Below are 16,278 nucleotides of genomic sequence, written 5' to 3'. Positions count from 1 at the left end.
GTAATTATTTCAGCTGTGTTCTCTGAGAAATCCTGTTTTATGTCATGGTAAATGGCCGTAAATATTGCAGTCCACAAGATAAAGTTGTCACTGTTGTAGAGAAGAAACCAGAGTTATTAATGTGGAAAATCGTTTGTTGCTGCAATTGGGAGAAAAAGTGTGATAGTGGCCTAATTGAACTAGAATCCAACAAATGAACTGGTTTAAAGTGTTGAATGTTTTCTCAGTGGAATCTGTAGATTAGATTGGACCCGACAATTTTGTCTCTGCAGTTGATCAGTTTATTAGACCATTACACACAAATATCAAATACCGGTATCATCTCGGACCAATTCATGACTTTTGATCATCATGTTACAAAACTTGTCCAGTCCTGTTTTCTTCAGCTAGGAAATCAAAAAATCAGATGCTTCTTGTCTTCTTCTTGTATGTGTATGATTGTATATGTTTGTGTATGTATACATCTGTATGTATATATGTGTATATATGTGTGTGTGTGTGTGTGTGTTTATATTTATATGTTTGTTTGTGAAGCATTTTGTAATTGTTTGTTGTAAAAAGTGCTATATAAATAGATATAAAATATACTTACTTAAATAACTCTTTTCACTTCTACTGAATAGCACTCCCGTTCAACTGTATTTTAATCTTGTCATATTGCTCTCCTAAATATTCTGTGATTATCTTTTAACTAGTGTACTTACACTACCATCATAAGTCTGCTCTGTTGTGCAAAGGTTTAACCTAAGCTTTCCCTCGATGTACTTTTAACTTCATCCATGTTTTGGAGCATCTGTCTGTAGCTGTTCTTTTGTTTATTCATCTACAACACAGGTTTGTGTTTGTGCACATGCATGCTACTGTATCTCAGGGGTCACGGCACTTCGGCATCAGAGGAAGGATGTTTTCACTGCCATTGCTCGGCAGCTATCACCGTAGAGATGGCCTATCGCGGGCAAGGACAGGAGTTCTATTGTGAGAGGTGTGGCGTTAAGGAAGCTGATCTCTGGGAAAATAAGGCTGATATCAGACAAGAGATGTTCATCTTACCACAGAACAGGGTCTTTGCGTGTGTGTTTACAAGTAAGAAAGAGGGGAGAAAGTGAGTCTTTGTCATCTGTGTGTTTCAGTGTGAGTATGAAAGAGAGAGGTATTGTGTGTATGTTTGTCTGTGTATGTGATTGTGTGCAAAGATGAGGAGCAGAGGTGGAAAAAGGAGATCAGGGCCGTGCAGCATCGTATCATTCATGGGTTTCCTGTTGTTTTCTGAGTCACCATAACAAAGGGGGCTTTCATATAGATAAGAGGTAAACAAACAAACACGCAGAAACTACACTTCCCTCCACGATGCTGAGATCTGAATGAAGACACAAGAACATTACTGAGGTCAGACACTGATGATGGATGATAAGGTTGGGATAGCCGTTGGCGTTCCAATTCATCCAAATAATGTTGAATAGGATAAACTGTAAACTGTAAAGTTCCCTGTGTTGGTGCAGTTTTGACATATTACTTATCCTCATTTACTTAATAATAAATATTTACTATATTTACTAATGTTGTATAATATCGATACTTACAAGGGAAGAGGATGTGAAGTTACGTAATAAGGGGGCAACTTAAAAAGATTCTATATTGTAGGGATTTTTTAACAGTTAGTGCTTAAACAGTTACCTATTTAAATATTACAGGGTACAGTATGACCATGAGTAACAATCTGGCGTTAAGGAAGAATTTAAAAAGAACTTATGCTGCCAGTATTTTTAACTACTGTGACACACAGCGTCCAACCTCAACATTTGTGGCTGAAGTGAGTGGCAGCTGAATCTTCCATGGAGTTGTTGGAAAGGGACGCCATGTTTTATAGCCATCGCCTGTTGTTTTGGATGCCATTGAAATTGAGTTAGAAAAGATGTGCTGAGTGAGGAAGTTATAAAAGTATATGACATTTGATATTTCATATTTAAATTTTGACTCTAAATACATTTTCAACGACTGTGTTTCTGTCCTTTACTGTTCATAACACTGTGACAGGATATAATATCAGTCAATGTCTTCAAATGGCAGTTAGACAGACACTCCTGCTGAAGTCCCCTGTAAGCACAATGTTGTACCCCATACTGTAAGCATGACCTACTTTACAGTAACTTATACCATGGTCTGGGTGAATACTCAATTCTGATTGGCTGCTGGGTGTCTATTAATACCTGATGTAGGACGCCTACTAAGTCGTTTCAGTCTGTTTACCGTTCTAAATTAATGTGTGAAATGAATTGAATAAAAACACAACTGTATATGTCATAATATATCAAAACACTGAGTGTAGTCCCTCAGTGCCTCATCCTCTGAACAACACAGGATGGTGACTGTAACAAACAAGCCCCTACACTGCCTCTCTGAACTTAATGATTGTATAAGCAATCCTCCCACATCCATTTGATTTGGGGACAATGACATGGCTGATAGCTAACTTGTCTTGTTGTTGAACATACTGTCTGTCGACCGTAGTGTTATTGACTTTGACTGTTGCTAGCATAACTCTCTGTCTTGTAGCTGAGCCAAAGCGTAGGGAACTAGAAATATCTCCCATTGCCAAGTTGTATCTATGGTTTGTCCTATTTACTGCAGTAGTGAACAACATTTCCATTTTAGGGATTATTTTTAGTGTTATTGGTATTGTATTAGGAAGGACCTCAGGTGTTACCAGGGAAAGGGAGTTGGCTTGTAAAAACACATGAACATATAAAATAATGATCCTATATATTTTTTTCTTTGGCAGGTGACCATGGTATAAGCAGGATAATGCCCTTCGAGGTTTCCATTATCAGGAATTAATGGAGGCCAGAGCCATCCAACGTACAGCCACTTTTTTAACCAGCCTACGGTAAGTCCCTGAGGATAGTGGTAATTGGGAGGAATTTACACTGTACATTGTAGGCCTTAATCTAAAGCAATACCACAAACTGAAGAAATATTAAACACAAAACAAAAATAACAGTTTATGGAGCATTAATAATTTCCACCACGATTGCATTTTCAATCATTTTTTTTTTTATCACATTTCATCATTTTTCCTACAAAACACCCTAAAAGTTGATCATGAAAGAAGGTTCTAATAAAATGAAGGAAGTAAGTTATTGAGCTTAATAAAAAAGCTTTTCATGAGGGTGAGAAAGTGAGAATACAGCCAACACATCAAGCTGTGGGGTTGCACCTCTAACATGTAATAAAGCAATGAAAAAGCAATAATCTTGTGTGTCTGTCAGTTATTATTTTTATTTTTTTACAGTACTGGCTTCATTTAAAAAGGACACATATTTGCACATTTACAGCACTCTACAGATGACTTGCTTTTAGTACTCAGGGCAGCCACCAAACGTTTTTAGTGCTAGGAGCCCACACACATACAAATGCCATTTACCTAGAGAAGAGTCATTCTGAAGAGAAAATGTTAAACCAATTTAACTTTACACAGTATGGTCCATTTGCAGGTCAACCTTATGTTCAGTTTGGTATGTGTGTTTTTCATGCATTCAATCTATAGTAACACAGTCAACAACTCACACATCTTGTACACCTGAGCAAGGAGAGAAGCTGGATACCAGGACAGGAAACATGAACATAGGAAAGTGTCCTTACAAGGAACTCTGTAACAGAGCCCCCAAAGCCCTGCAATATGATGTTTTTAATATTGTGCACCAATTAGAAACCAGTTAATTCTTGTTTCCAGTATAAGTATTTTTTAAAACCCACAAGAGGCTGGTAACTTTCAAGATCCACATCCCCACACTGTGTTTTAACTTGTTCTTGCTGATTAAGACTTCAGCTCAGGAACCCGTTCTTCAAATGTGTTTAAACTAAATTAGGCTAACTCATAGCTTTCATGCTAAAATAATCCTGTTAATTCTCATTTAAATAATTTGGTTATTTGAGCACAGTTGGAGGTTTGATTTGTTAAATGGAGAGTTGAAACCGTGATCAGCATTCCTATAATTAAACAAGTGCTAATGTGTGACTGCAGTTACATGAGGTGTGTTGGGAACCTTCCCGGCATGCATTAGGGCAACAGATTAATGGACATAAGTCTCATCTTCTGCGTGCCCCTGCATTGGTATGGGTATGATTTGTTCTATGTTTAATATAATATATAATAACATTAGATATTACCAGTGAATATGGTCAGACTACAGGTGACGTTTGGTGCGTGCATGGTGGGGTTCTCCCTCATGGACGTGTAAGAGAGTTTTCAATGATAATTATAAGCCTGCAATGGAAATTAACTCTCACATTTTAATGTTAAATGAAATTCCACATGTTCTGGCTCCATTGGTCTTGTAACATTCTGTTTTGTCAAGTTGAGTGTTCACCTAGACCATGGTATAAAATCAAAAAAAAATTCCACATACGAAGAACAGGCCCCAGGTCAATATTAAAAAAACTAGTTGGATGGGTTCATTAGATTTACTGGTTCCAGTTGAATTCAGAATGCCTTTACACTTTTATCTTTTATGTATTGATGTATCTATTGGTGATCAGCCCGCTTATCTGTCTGTCTATCCTTTCATCCTCCCAAAGCTTACATGTATACTTCTGTTGCATCATTCAAATGTTATTTAATAACACAGTGAGTCGAACAGCAGTAGCAGTTATTCTGAGCAGTGACTGTCAAGTCGTTCTTCTGTCATCAGAATGGAAAGAAAAAGCTTTATTAAAACAAGCTTTGCAGACCAGAGGTACAACGCATGTAAAGGCATTAATGGGGGGCAGCTTCTAAATTGGCCTATAAAAACAAAGTAAAACGTAACAGAAACCTGAATCTAATATAAGAGAAGAATGCTGAAATACATACAGACCGAAGGACCCTGTAAATCAACTGATTAGGCCTTTGCAGGGATGGTAAACAGTATAAAAATTAATGGCCCTCTGCATGGGCTCGTGTGTGACTTCACCTACATTCATAGACTTTCATGTGTGAACTGGCGAGTGTGCATGTGTAGAGAGTAATAGGCAGTAAGTCATACTTGTAGTAATTCTGTGGAATTCCTGTGGACCTGTAGCAACACTCACAGCCAATAAATACAGCCTGTTAAGCCGCGCTGATAACTTCAGCCCAGGACTCTGATTTACAGGTGGGCAAACACAAGGTAATTCTGGGTCTCATTGTGGGTGTGTTACTTCTGTGTTAGTGTGGAAGAGATAAAGAAAAATGTACTGGTTAACAAACAGTATGTTACCTCTGACAGTGATAGTACTTTCCTGAATGAAGTTGAAAAAAAATTTAAAAATATGCCGACCTGTGGGTCTCTGTTTTTATTTAAAATACAAGAAGACGGTATAAATGCTCAGCTTGTCACTAATGACTTAGTGTACAAGGATGATCTGGTCATGACCTGGATTTTAAAGTCTCTATACTTTTGGTGCTTATAGTTTAACTAGTTTCAGTACCAATACGGAACATCATATGTAAACATGTTCACTACAGAACCCTTTTTTAATTTAATACAATGTGCTAAATAACTCAGTGTGTGAGTGTTCAATGTTATCTTGTAAGACAACCTATATATTTACCTTAGCTATCTCTGGAGGTGCACACAAATCTGGAAGATTTAGTCTTATGTCCAGTAACGTTTGATGGTCATAGAAGAACGTTGTAGAAGTAGCCAAAACTAATACAAGGGAGAGAGGAGCTCATAGCGTGTCGCCATCGGTCAGCACCATCTTGAACCGCCAACTCCCTAGTCAAGTTTTTCATTCAGGTTTTTCATGTCAGTATTTTGGACGCTGTTTGCATTTTTTTTGTTCCTTTTTATAGATATGTTTTTTTTTTTAGGTTTTGGCAACATTTATATATACTTCCATTTCCAAATACGTACATTATTTAAAATAGTTTTTGGAGTACCTTATCAAAACATAAAATCACCATGGGTCACAACAATATAGAACAAAACCCAACAAAACTGGAGAAAAAGAAAACACACACACACACACACACACACACACACCGTGAGGATGACATAATTATAGTCAAATTATTAGGGTATGTAGTTGTAATCAGTTCCAATATTGTCATTTAGGTAGAACAAAGTTTAGTACAGAGGGGTCCACCATGTCCAAGACTGGTTGCCATGTCTTAATAAATCCCTCAACATTGTCATGTAGGTCAGCTTTTCCAGAGTGAGTATTCTCACTACCTCCTCATAACGTCGTCCAGCACTGAAACAATTTTGATGCAGGATGAGTCAGCTGATGATCAGTCTTCCAAATAATACTGGCGCATGATGATGGTGATTTAACCATTGATAATTGGGCTGTATGTATGATTTTATGTTGTGTTGTCACTGGTGTACCATGTTTTACGACGTTAGTAGATAAGTTAACATATTTTATTATATTCTATCATCAGGATCATATGACTTTCTTTTCTTTATTTTGTTTTACTTTCCAAATGTGAAGTTCATCAGTTGAAAGGCTCAGGGCACAGGTTTGGTTTTGTGGAAAATAATGACAAGTTCTGGTGTTAAAACAAGAACAAAAAATAACCAGTGCAGTGCTTTTGGCTTATGTGCCCATTGTAACCTTTGGAATCAGTACAGAATGATGACGTAGTCTGTGCACATAGCATGAAACTGTTTTTTAGTTAATAAAAGGATGGAAGCTGATCATTCTGGGTAATAAAATCCTGTGAGTGTGACAAAGAGGAGTGTCCCGACTTTCTGGACCATAAATTGCACCGCAGAGGTCAAAGTGCTAAAGGCAGAAGCAGAGAAAGAGACAAAGGTGGCAAAGACAAATGAAACATCCTGAGACGCATGTAAGAGAAAAGTTTTAGCCTAAAAGTGAATGCAAATAAAACATATATCGTATATCTGACACAATACATATTAAGTCATTTAGGCTACAAAAAATATTTCTTACATTTAAAAAGCAATAAAACAAACAATCATCAATAATTGTTCTTACAGTATATCATAGCCGGGAAACTATACAACCCAAGGTTACAAAGTTCAACACCTTTAAGAGTGCAGAGGGAGTGAGAGAAAGTGAGATATGTATGGACTGAGTGTGAAAGGTGGGGGGGCTCAGAACATGAGCTCATGACTGCAGCATTAGTGTAACATTAGTGTTAAGTGCTCATAAAATCCCTCTTAGCTCTGCATTACCTCAGAATGTGGGGAGCAAGGCATGAAGTTAATAATATAGCTGTTATGAAAACTTTCATTTTTTTATGTCTTTAATGAAAAATTTAGAAAAGAGCAGAGGGAAATGTACAAAAATAACACCTCAGAAAGCCATCAATGTGCTTGTTCCCAGCAGCAGAGACATACAAATGATTTCAAGTTGTTATTATATTGTTCAGACAGTTATAGCCACACAGTTGGATGGCACATTGGTGCAGTTGTTAGACCTGATGCTTTTCTCCTGGGTTCAAAACCCCAATCCCCAGGGCATTTCGGTAGAGTTTTTATGTTCTAGCCATGCCTGCAAGTGTTTTCTCCAGGTATTCCAGTTCATGCAGGTTAGCTTAAATTAAATTGCCTGAATGCCCTTGTCCAGGGTGTGCTGGGATAGGCAGAAATAACAACAGCTTTAGTTTCAATAGAAGGATTACAGTTAAAGTAAATAAAAGTTGATTTTAATAAATTTAATTGTATAAGAAATAAATCAACAGCTTATACTTAAAATGCATTAAATACATTAATAACAACCAGAAAACTAGAAAAACCTACAAGAGCCACTCAGCCTTTGAGAGCAAGAACATCTCATTGTTTCATTGCCATGAGGGAGTCTCACACACTCCTGTTACAACCTGCTTGTATCCTACATCTGATGTCATCAGTGGGCAAGCTGAGGCCAATGCTGACCCTGAATCAGTCGGGTCCCAGGTTTGGTTACACTAAGTTAGGTTAAGCAATGTCCTGTTGTATTCTGTTCTGTGCCATTCTGTGCTTTTACAGCTGGCTCCATTACATTACACTTTTTATTTTCCTAGTCTGGGGGCTAAATATCTCCTGTTAGATTAACAGGCCCCCATGGTTGCTTGGACCGATGTGTGTATGTGTGTGCGTATGGTAATGTGCATGTGTTTATGTGCGGTGGGGGGTCAGGCTACCTGGCATCCAGATGTGGAACAAGAAGTTCTGCTTGAAACACGGCTATTGTTTCCTACAAACTGTTCAGGTTTTGTGAAGCAAGCTGATACAGCTGTAGTAGCACCGCTGTTATTGTACTGTAGGAGAAGACAGGTGATAATGGAAGTATGGTAGCAGCAGTGACACTTGCAGGATACCACAGGTAGCAAACAGTAATGGTTGTAGGACTCAAAACAGCAGCAGCAGTAGCAGTACGCCAGTATTGACAGTAGTGGTAGTAGAAACAGTTCTCTACAATACATCAAGCACCAAGTTTCAGGCAATCCATTACAAATTAGGCAGAGGGGCTGATTACAAGTATATTTCTTACCATAACTGTGTGGATTATAAATTAGAGTTTTTTATTATTATTGTTAATAATAATATTGTTATTTGTTTTACCATTCTACCATTAAAAATGACTTTTTTTTTAATTCCACCTGTTTGCGATTTACATTCCCTACAGCTGACTTGATAGAGCTGGTGCACCCTGTACCAAGGCTAAGTCCTTGTTGCAGTGGCCATGGGTTTGAATCTGACCTGTGGTCCCTTTGCTGGGTGTCAGGTGTGCTTTGTGGAACAAACTTTTAATTGCGGAAATATGGCTCTTGCTTTTGTTTCTGTGCAGACCTCTAGCTGGCCTATATGTGTATGTACATGTTTACATATATACATATACCCTTTGTGTATTTTGTTATTTTTCAGTGATGTGTATTTTAGGAAAATGTACAAGCGGCTTATACGTATATCATCTATTAGTTGGTTGTATTTGACAAAGCTGATTTGACAAATGGGAATAAATTAGATTTGAAAAAAAGTTTCAGTGTAAGAACAGTTATGCATTATAGGTGTGAAGGATGTCATAAAAAATGGCAATCAGATAAAAGTTTGTAAAGTTTGAAAATTCAGTTCAGTCAAATCCTTTTTGATGGCACCAAAACAGGAAAGTTAATATTATGGAGCTGCAAAGGTGAAAGGAAATGAACACTTTAATCCTGTTTTCTGATATAGCTGTACAAAGTTTTCAGATTGTCCTTCCAGGTTCTGCTTTAGGGGTCAAGACACCATTACACTCGGTGGGATTGATGGGTTCCACTTCTACTCTTCTTTCCAGCTTTTCCTGTTGTTGTCTAGAATGTGTTGTCCAGCTGGCATGGACACGGTAATGCAAAAAGTCCCCAAAGAGCAAACGGCAAAAACATATTTTGAGAAATGGGAAGTGAATCCAAAGGCTGCCAAAAGTCTCTCTCTCTCTCTCTCTCTCTCTCTCTCTCTCTCTCTCTCTCTCTTTCTCTCGTTTTCTCTCTCTCCCTCACTGTAGCTCTCTGTCTCTCTGCAGCCGTTTTCCATTATCAGTGCCCAAACCAGCTTGTTAAAAAGAGTGAAACTCAAACCACAGTTTTGAAAATTACAGAATTCCTTCATAAATGCCCAACCCTCCCCGCGGCTATGCTGGGTTCAGGCTTGAGGTGAGACCGCCATACTGCAACATACATACATACATACACTCTCTCACTCACACATATACATGATGTATATATGCAGAAACAGCTAAAGGTATATGCCCACAAAGAAATGCTGCACAGAACATACGCATTCATTGACATGTGCTTTAAGCACATAAACACATTTGCCCTAAGAAAAGAACGGGGTCACACAATGGATACATACACACATGCCCAATACACAGATACACACATATACACACAGGGGCATAGTAATAGCCTTGTGGCTACATCGCCCTCTTCCCTTCCCTTCATTCAAACTTTAACCATAGCCATTTCCTACAACAGCTGAGGCTGCCGCATAGCAACTGGTCAGACCTCCCTAGCAACAACAATATTATCAGTCATTTGACCTCTTCATGACGGCAAAGTAAAAATGAAACATTTCCTATATTACACACTGCTTTATAACGGATGTTTGAAAGATTTTCTGCTTTTTTTCCCCCAACGTGTTTGCTGAAAATTGTTATCAAATCTAAACAGTGTTTTGGCCAACAGTGCACCTGGTGACTCTGTAGATTGCTTTTCCAAATCTTTGAACTGGCAGGCAAATTGGGGCAGGTATGGTGATGCTGAATGAATTACACTTTCCTGTTTCTCTGCAGCTGCTGTTTAATTTCCCTCGTGTGTGCCCTCCTATCACCAAACCCTCTCCAGCCTGGCTAATAAATTGTAATCATTCTCAGCTGCTCCTACATGTAAAAGTGTGAAATTACTTAAATCTAACAGCATTCAAGCTTATTCAACTGAGATAAGATTAAAACAAATTTGGAGGTGGACAGCCAGTCTTTCTGAGGCTACATTTAACTTTTGCAGCCGATACAGAGACACAGCATTTGATACTGGACTAGGAAGTTAGAATAACACCAAACCACAAATGTTTCACACATACACTGTTCAGTTTCTCTCTTCATGTGTAATTCTATGTTTTGCTTCAAGGGAAATTGGTGCACTTTGGCCATAATTGTTTCAAAACTGCTAGCTAATTATGACCTTTTGAAAACAAAGTGTACAGATTGAATGTGACATTTTGCTATGCCTGCAGAATATAAACGCCCTCTTGCACTGGCTGAAGCCCAGTAAAACCTAATAATGAAAACAACCATGTCCTAACTAGTGCTTTAACTGAACTGGAAGGTCTCTGCCCACTGGCCTCCAGTACAAAATACACACATTTTGGTACAGTTGTCTATAATGATATCATTGTGCCACCATGGTGAAGTGATTAAAAGACAAAGGTTTTCTCACAAACCACATCATACAGCAGACAGCCATCCTACATGCTTTAGATGCATAAGCTATTCTGCTAGAACCAAAGATACATAATAATCATCAGCAGATGTAGATTTAAAGTCTCATGCAGTAAATCATACTCATATACATCATATACTACAATGTTAATCAAGTCAACATGAACAAAAATGCCTCAGAATAATAGAAAGATTGAACAGTTCCACAACTGAGCAAAGTCTGCTGATGAAGACAGTGTGATACAGTCAAAAGTTTATGAACATGTAAGTAAGCGGACCTTGAATCAAAAGTCAACTTTTTGGTGCAGTACACAACAAACTGCAACAGGCAACACCAATCCTATCTTTTAAATTAAATTTACAATTAACAAGTCATAATCATGAATCTTTGCATGTGCAACATCAAATCTCTCTTTGCTTGGCCTTGCCTGTGTGAAGACGTCTAATGAACACTGTAGTGAAATGTGTATGTAGTTACTGGAATAGGGTGTGGAAAACTAAGGGGTGGTCAATTGTGAAATTACTTTACCGTTTCAATATCAACCCGTCACCCATTCAAAATGATCCATAATTGCCAATCGTTATTGTTTAGATGATTTTAAAATGACAGATTCCCAGCTGCAGTATGAAAAAGGCTGCAGTGATAGTTGGGACATGCAGGAAAGTTAGGTTAAAAGTTCTGCACAAGTAGAGTTACGATCATGTTCTCCTCTCTCTTTCTTTTTCTTTCTCTCTCTCTCTCTCTCTCTCTCTCTCTCTCTCTCTCACTCACTCACTCACACACACACACACACACACACACACACACACACACACACACACACACACAAAACAGCCTTTACCAGAAATAGTTCCAGCCTAGTGCCTGTCACAGTGCATGGATTTCAATGGAGCATACTCAACCATATTCCCACCATCTGTCATGATGATTTGAGAAGAATAGCAGCTATAACTGTACTTAAAACATAAAAGACTGAGTGTGTGCATGCATGTGTGTATCGGTGTATATTTAGGTTTCCTTTGATATAGTCCTCTGCTACCATCTACTGGAATTAAAACCCCATGACAAAAATCCCCCCAATTCTAACTTTAAATAAATCATTAGTATTTACATTTATTATTTTATTCATGACATATTTTACTTGTGTTACAATTGGCTCGCACCAAAGGAGGGAGATGCACACCAAACTTAACATTAACAAACTCAAATTTATTAAAGTTTTTAACAATAATGAGTGAAATGAGGTGTGGAAGTCAGGATGATTAAAGAAGATCAGAGCTTGATGGATGGCGAAGCGACTGACACACACTGGTATCTGGGCAGGCAGGCTTAAGTAGCTGAAAACATTGGCCAGGTGTTCCCGGTTAACTTAATGGAATCTTTGCTCCTTCCAGCCAAGAACCTGCAAGACACACAAAACACATACACAGTACATCAGACCAAAGCTTTGGGAGTATCACAGTTTAGTTTTATCTTATAAAATATTTAGTGTTGACCAGATTTAAATCAGATTTCACAGTTGAGGCTTGGTCACTAATTACATATGCTGCATATGCAGTACATAATTTATGAGCAGAAAAATCTATGATCACATCTACAGTCTCATCAAGTGGGAATTCAGTCAAAATAACTTTATTTTATAGAAGGATGAAGAAAATACCTAAAACATGTTTTAACTGTTAAGGTTAAGGAGTCCATCTTGCACTTTTTGACTCCCAAAGATTCAGTTGTTCTTTTTCTTTTCATCCCCATTTTAAGTTTTCTTACTTTGAATACATTCAAGTGAGATGGGATGGTTTGACTTTGTTTCTTTTCTCTGGTTTTTGAATTGGTCTCACATTTATTTCCAGGTAGCATTAACAGTTCCTAAAAAATATCAGGTTTGCACTTTAGAAATCTGCAGATAGCCTTTTTCCCAGCTGCTTAGACACTCTCTGAGACTCCCATGAGTTTGGTCTGCCTTCTCCCGACGCTGAAATAAAACACAGTGGTTAAAGCCATGGAACTGGAGCGAAGCCATAGACAATACTCTGCTGTGTTTCACTGTTAAACCAAACTATTGCTGTAAGGATGACTGTATTAAAGAGCCAGTGTGTAACATTTAGGAGAATCTACTGACAAAAATGGAATATAATATTCATAGGTATGTTTTCATTAGTGTTTATAATAATGCTGATTTAATTTTTTCATTCTTTTTTAAAATAAATCAATAATTAAACCTCAACTCTGTAATGATTTTCCAGGACAAAATAGGCTATCTTGCTGCAGTGATATCACATGAATGTATGAATAATTATATGACCATAAAGACAAAAGAAAAAACAAAGTTGTAATTGAATCTCACAGACAATGGCCCCCAGGGTGCCCTTCCAGTGGGCAAAATATGATGAAGTGCCCTCTAGGGCTGTAGTTCTGGTCAGACCTTGGGACCCTCATTTCACCATGGTCATTAAGTCGCGACCCACTTTCATAAAATCAAAACCAAGCAAATATATTTTTTCAATTAGGCTAGTAAACACATATACAATGTCATCACAACCTTTTATTTTAGCAGAAAATATACACATATTTTCTTCCCTGTTGATTCTTGTGAATATGAATAAAAGCAATATCATAACTGAAAAAGCCCCACAAAACTGTTTTCACTTAACAAACATTTGTAGAAGCTTAAAATAAAAGTTGGACATCTTATAGCTTAGAATTTATTTGTTATATATTTATTTATTTACTTATTTTCTAACCACAAACCCTGAGACCCATGTGCAGTTCCGTTCCAGTGGACAAAAGATGCTTAAGTGCCTTGAGAGTGCTAATCCAAAATTAGCTGTTTCACCATAAATGCATCACAGCTTCCTTTGAACACTTTTTCTTTTCACCCCTCTTCCTCAAATAGCCTGAATCCACCACTAATTCAGTGTCATGTAATACAATGTGTTTGACATTAGCCTATCCAACAATCAATAAGTGAATGGTTGGTCAACCTTGTAAAAAGTTAAAGCTGCATAATTGTATCTCATTTGTGTATTTATTGGCATCTAAGCAGCATACAAACTCTAAAAACTGAAAATCACACCTTGTGATGTTTCGGCAGAGTTTGGTTTCTCTGTGGGTTTGTCACTACAAGTTACCCCTTTCACATTAGACACAGTCAGATTGATTCTAGGGTAATATAACACATATTGAGTACTCACTACTCACTACTCACTACTTCCTTTATCTGTGGCTGGCCGAATAAACTCAGTAAAGATGAATATTTTACCCAATTTTTCTTTCTTATTTCAATGTATCCCAATCTTTATTCCAAAATCATTCTTCAGGAAACTTGAAGGGGCTATTTCGGCATTTATCTGGAACAACAGGACCCAGAGAATCTGTAATATATTTCTTCAGAGGGCAAATGCTGGGGGGAATGGCCTTATCTAATTTGAACAATTTTTTTAATTTTTTAAGTTATTTTTTTGGCCTTTTCATGCCATGAAACGCAGCAAAGGGCCACAGGTCATATTTGAACCCGGGCCGCAGCAGCAACTCCGTATATGGGTTGCCAGCTCTACTGACTGAGCTTACTGGGCGCCCCAAATTTGCACTATTACTATTGGGCAACCAACGTCCTTATACTCCACTACTGGCTGTGTGCTGACAGTTCACACAATGCCCCAGCGTGGTTGAGATTGGAGGCGGCCTCTTGTTCGCTGTGTTCACTGACAGCTCTGGTTTACACATCTAATGGTTCAATCTGCACAGAATACTGTAAAAATATCATAGTTAAGACTACTCTCAAGATGTGGAACCAGTTTAGACGCCATTTTGGGCTCGACTCCTTTTCAATGCAGGCCCCCGTAAGTAAAAATCACACTTTCAAGCCCTTGCTGAGAGATGGAGCATTCACCCTGTGGTCTAATCATGGCATAAAATCTTTTAATGACTTATATATTGAGGGCGTCTTTGCCTCCTTCCCCCAGATTATGGCTAAATATAAGATTCCAACATAGTGAATAAACAGTAGCAGTAAAGATCCTCTGGCTGCCATCAGGAACGGGTCGCTTTTCCCCCAACTCTCAGTGGTGTTGAGAAATGTGGTTTCGCAGATTGGTTGTATTTTCAAAGTATTTAATTTGACTTCTACACACCTTACACACTGTGTAGGTCTTGTCCATTTTCCCATCGACCTCATAGAACCCAAAATGCTGCCATATCGCAGCTTTTAAAGAAGCTGGTGCAGGCCGCATAGGTTTGTCGCTCGCAGCCATTTTGTCGCCACTAAACTTTGGATGTAAGCAACTCGTACATGTGTTTGGTGCGCATGCATGTTGGCGGAGAACCAGCAGGCAGAAAGGAGAGTTTTCTGTAGCGCTCTGCAGCAGGCGAACAGAATTGTTATGGTTTGGCTTAGTATGTCTTTGTTGTTGTGCTTTTCTTTTTGTCCTCTCGGTTCCCCCTCCCTTTTCTGTTCTCCTGCAGAGCTTGTGTGGGGCAGGGGGTGTGGCTGGCTCCTCCTGTTGGCAGCAGAGGTATTGAGCCTATTCCCTCCACCTCATTAGCCTGGTCTTCACTCCTGCTTGTTTCCAGAATATTCCATGCTCTCACGCAGCATGCTGTTCTTCTACGTTACCTGTGTCAAGATTCGCCAGTGCAGTTCTGCAGAAGACTTCCACCTGCCCGCTTCTGTTCTGGTTTTGGTTCAGATTGTTATTAAAGAATCGTCAGTTCCCACTTCCCAGTGTGTGTGCGTCTCTGCTTTGGAGACCAAGACTTAAAGAACTCAACAAGAATGTTGCAGCATGCAAACTAATTTAATTTCTAAAATTCCGATTATTAACTTATCTGCATCAAGACAGAATCGTTCTAGAGAGAATTGCGATGCACCGAATAATCGATTATTTTTCCCACCCCTACCAACCAGCAACCAGTGTAAGTTAATACGCCACACTTACTGGACAAAACTCAGGCTTTCGAAAATATATCCCGACATTGATCCTGTTTGTTACAGGTGTAAACTAGCTCCAGCCTCTCTTATTCATATGTTTTGGTCGTGCCCGTCTCTCCAGAGTTACTGGTCACATATTTTTGGGACACTATCATGGGTTCTTGACCTTGGACCCAAATGTATTGATAGGCCTCTTTGGAGTCATGCCAACCACAGTGACCCTGCAAAGGCTCAAACTAGATTTTGTAGCCTTCCTAATGTTACTGGCAAGACAATTGATCTTACTTCGCTGGAAGTCTCTATAATAAGTGATGAAGACCATGTTCTGTTCGTTGTATGTATCTGTTTTATATTTTTGTGTAAGTGCAGTTAATATATGCGTGTGTGTGGATGTATGTATGCGTATATATGTATCCATGCACATACTTGAACTCGTCTTACTTTTATACATGCTTCATTGTCCCTT

Source organism: Dicentrarchus labrax, unplaced genomic scaffold (genome assembly GCF_905237075.1).
Source record: "Dicentrarchus labrax unplaced genomic scaffold, dlabrax2021, whole genome shotgun sequence".
NCBI lineage: Eukaryota > Metazoa > Chordata > Actinopteri > Moronidae > Dicentrarchus > Dicentrarchus labrax.
The sequence above is the reverse complement of the archived record's forward strand: the minus strand, read 5'-3'. Positions refer to the sequence as shown.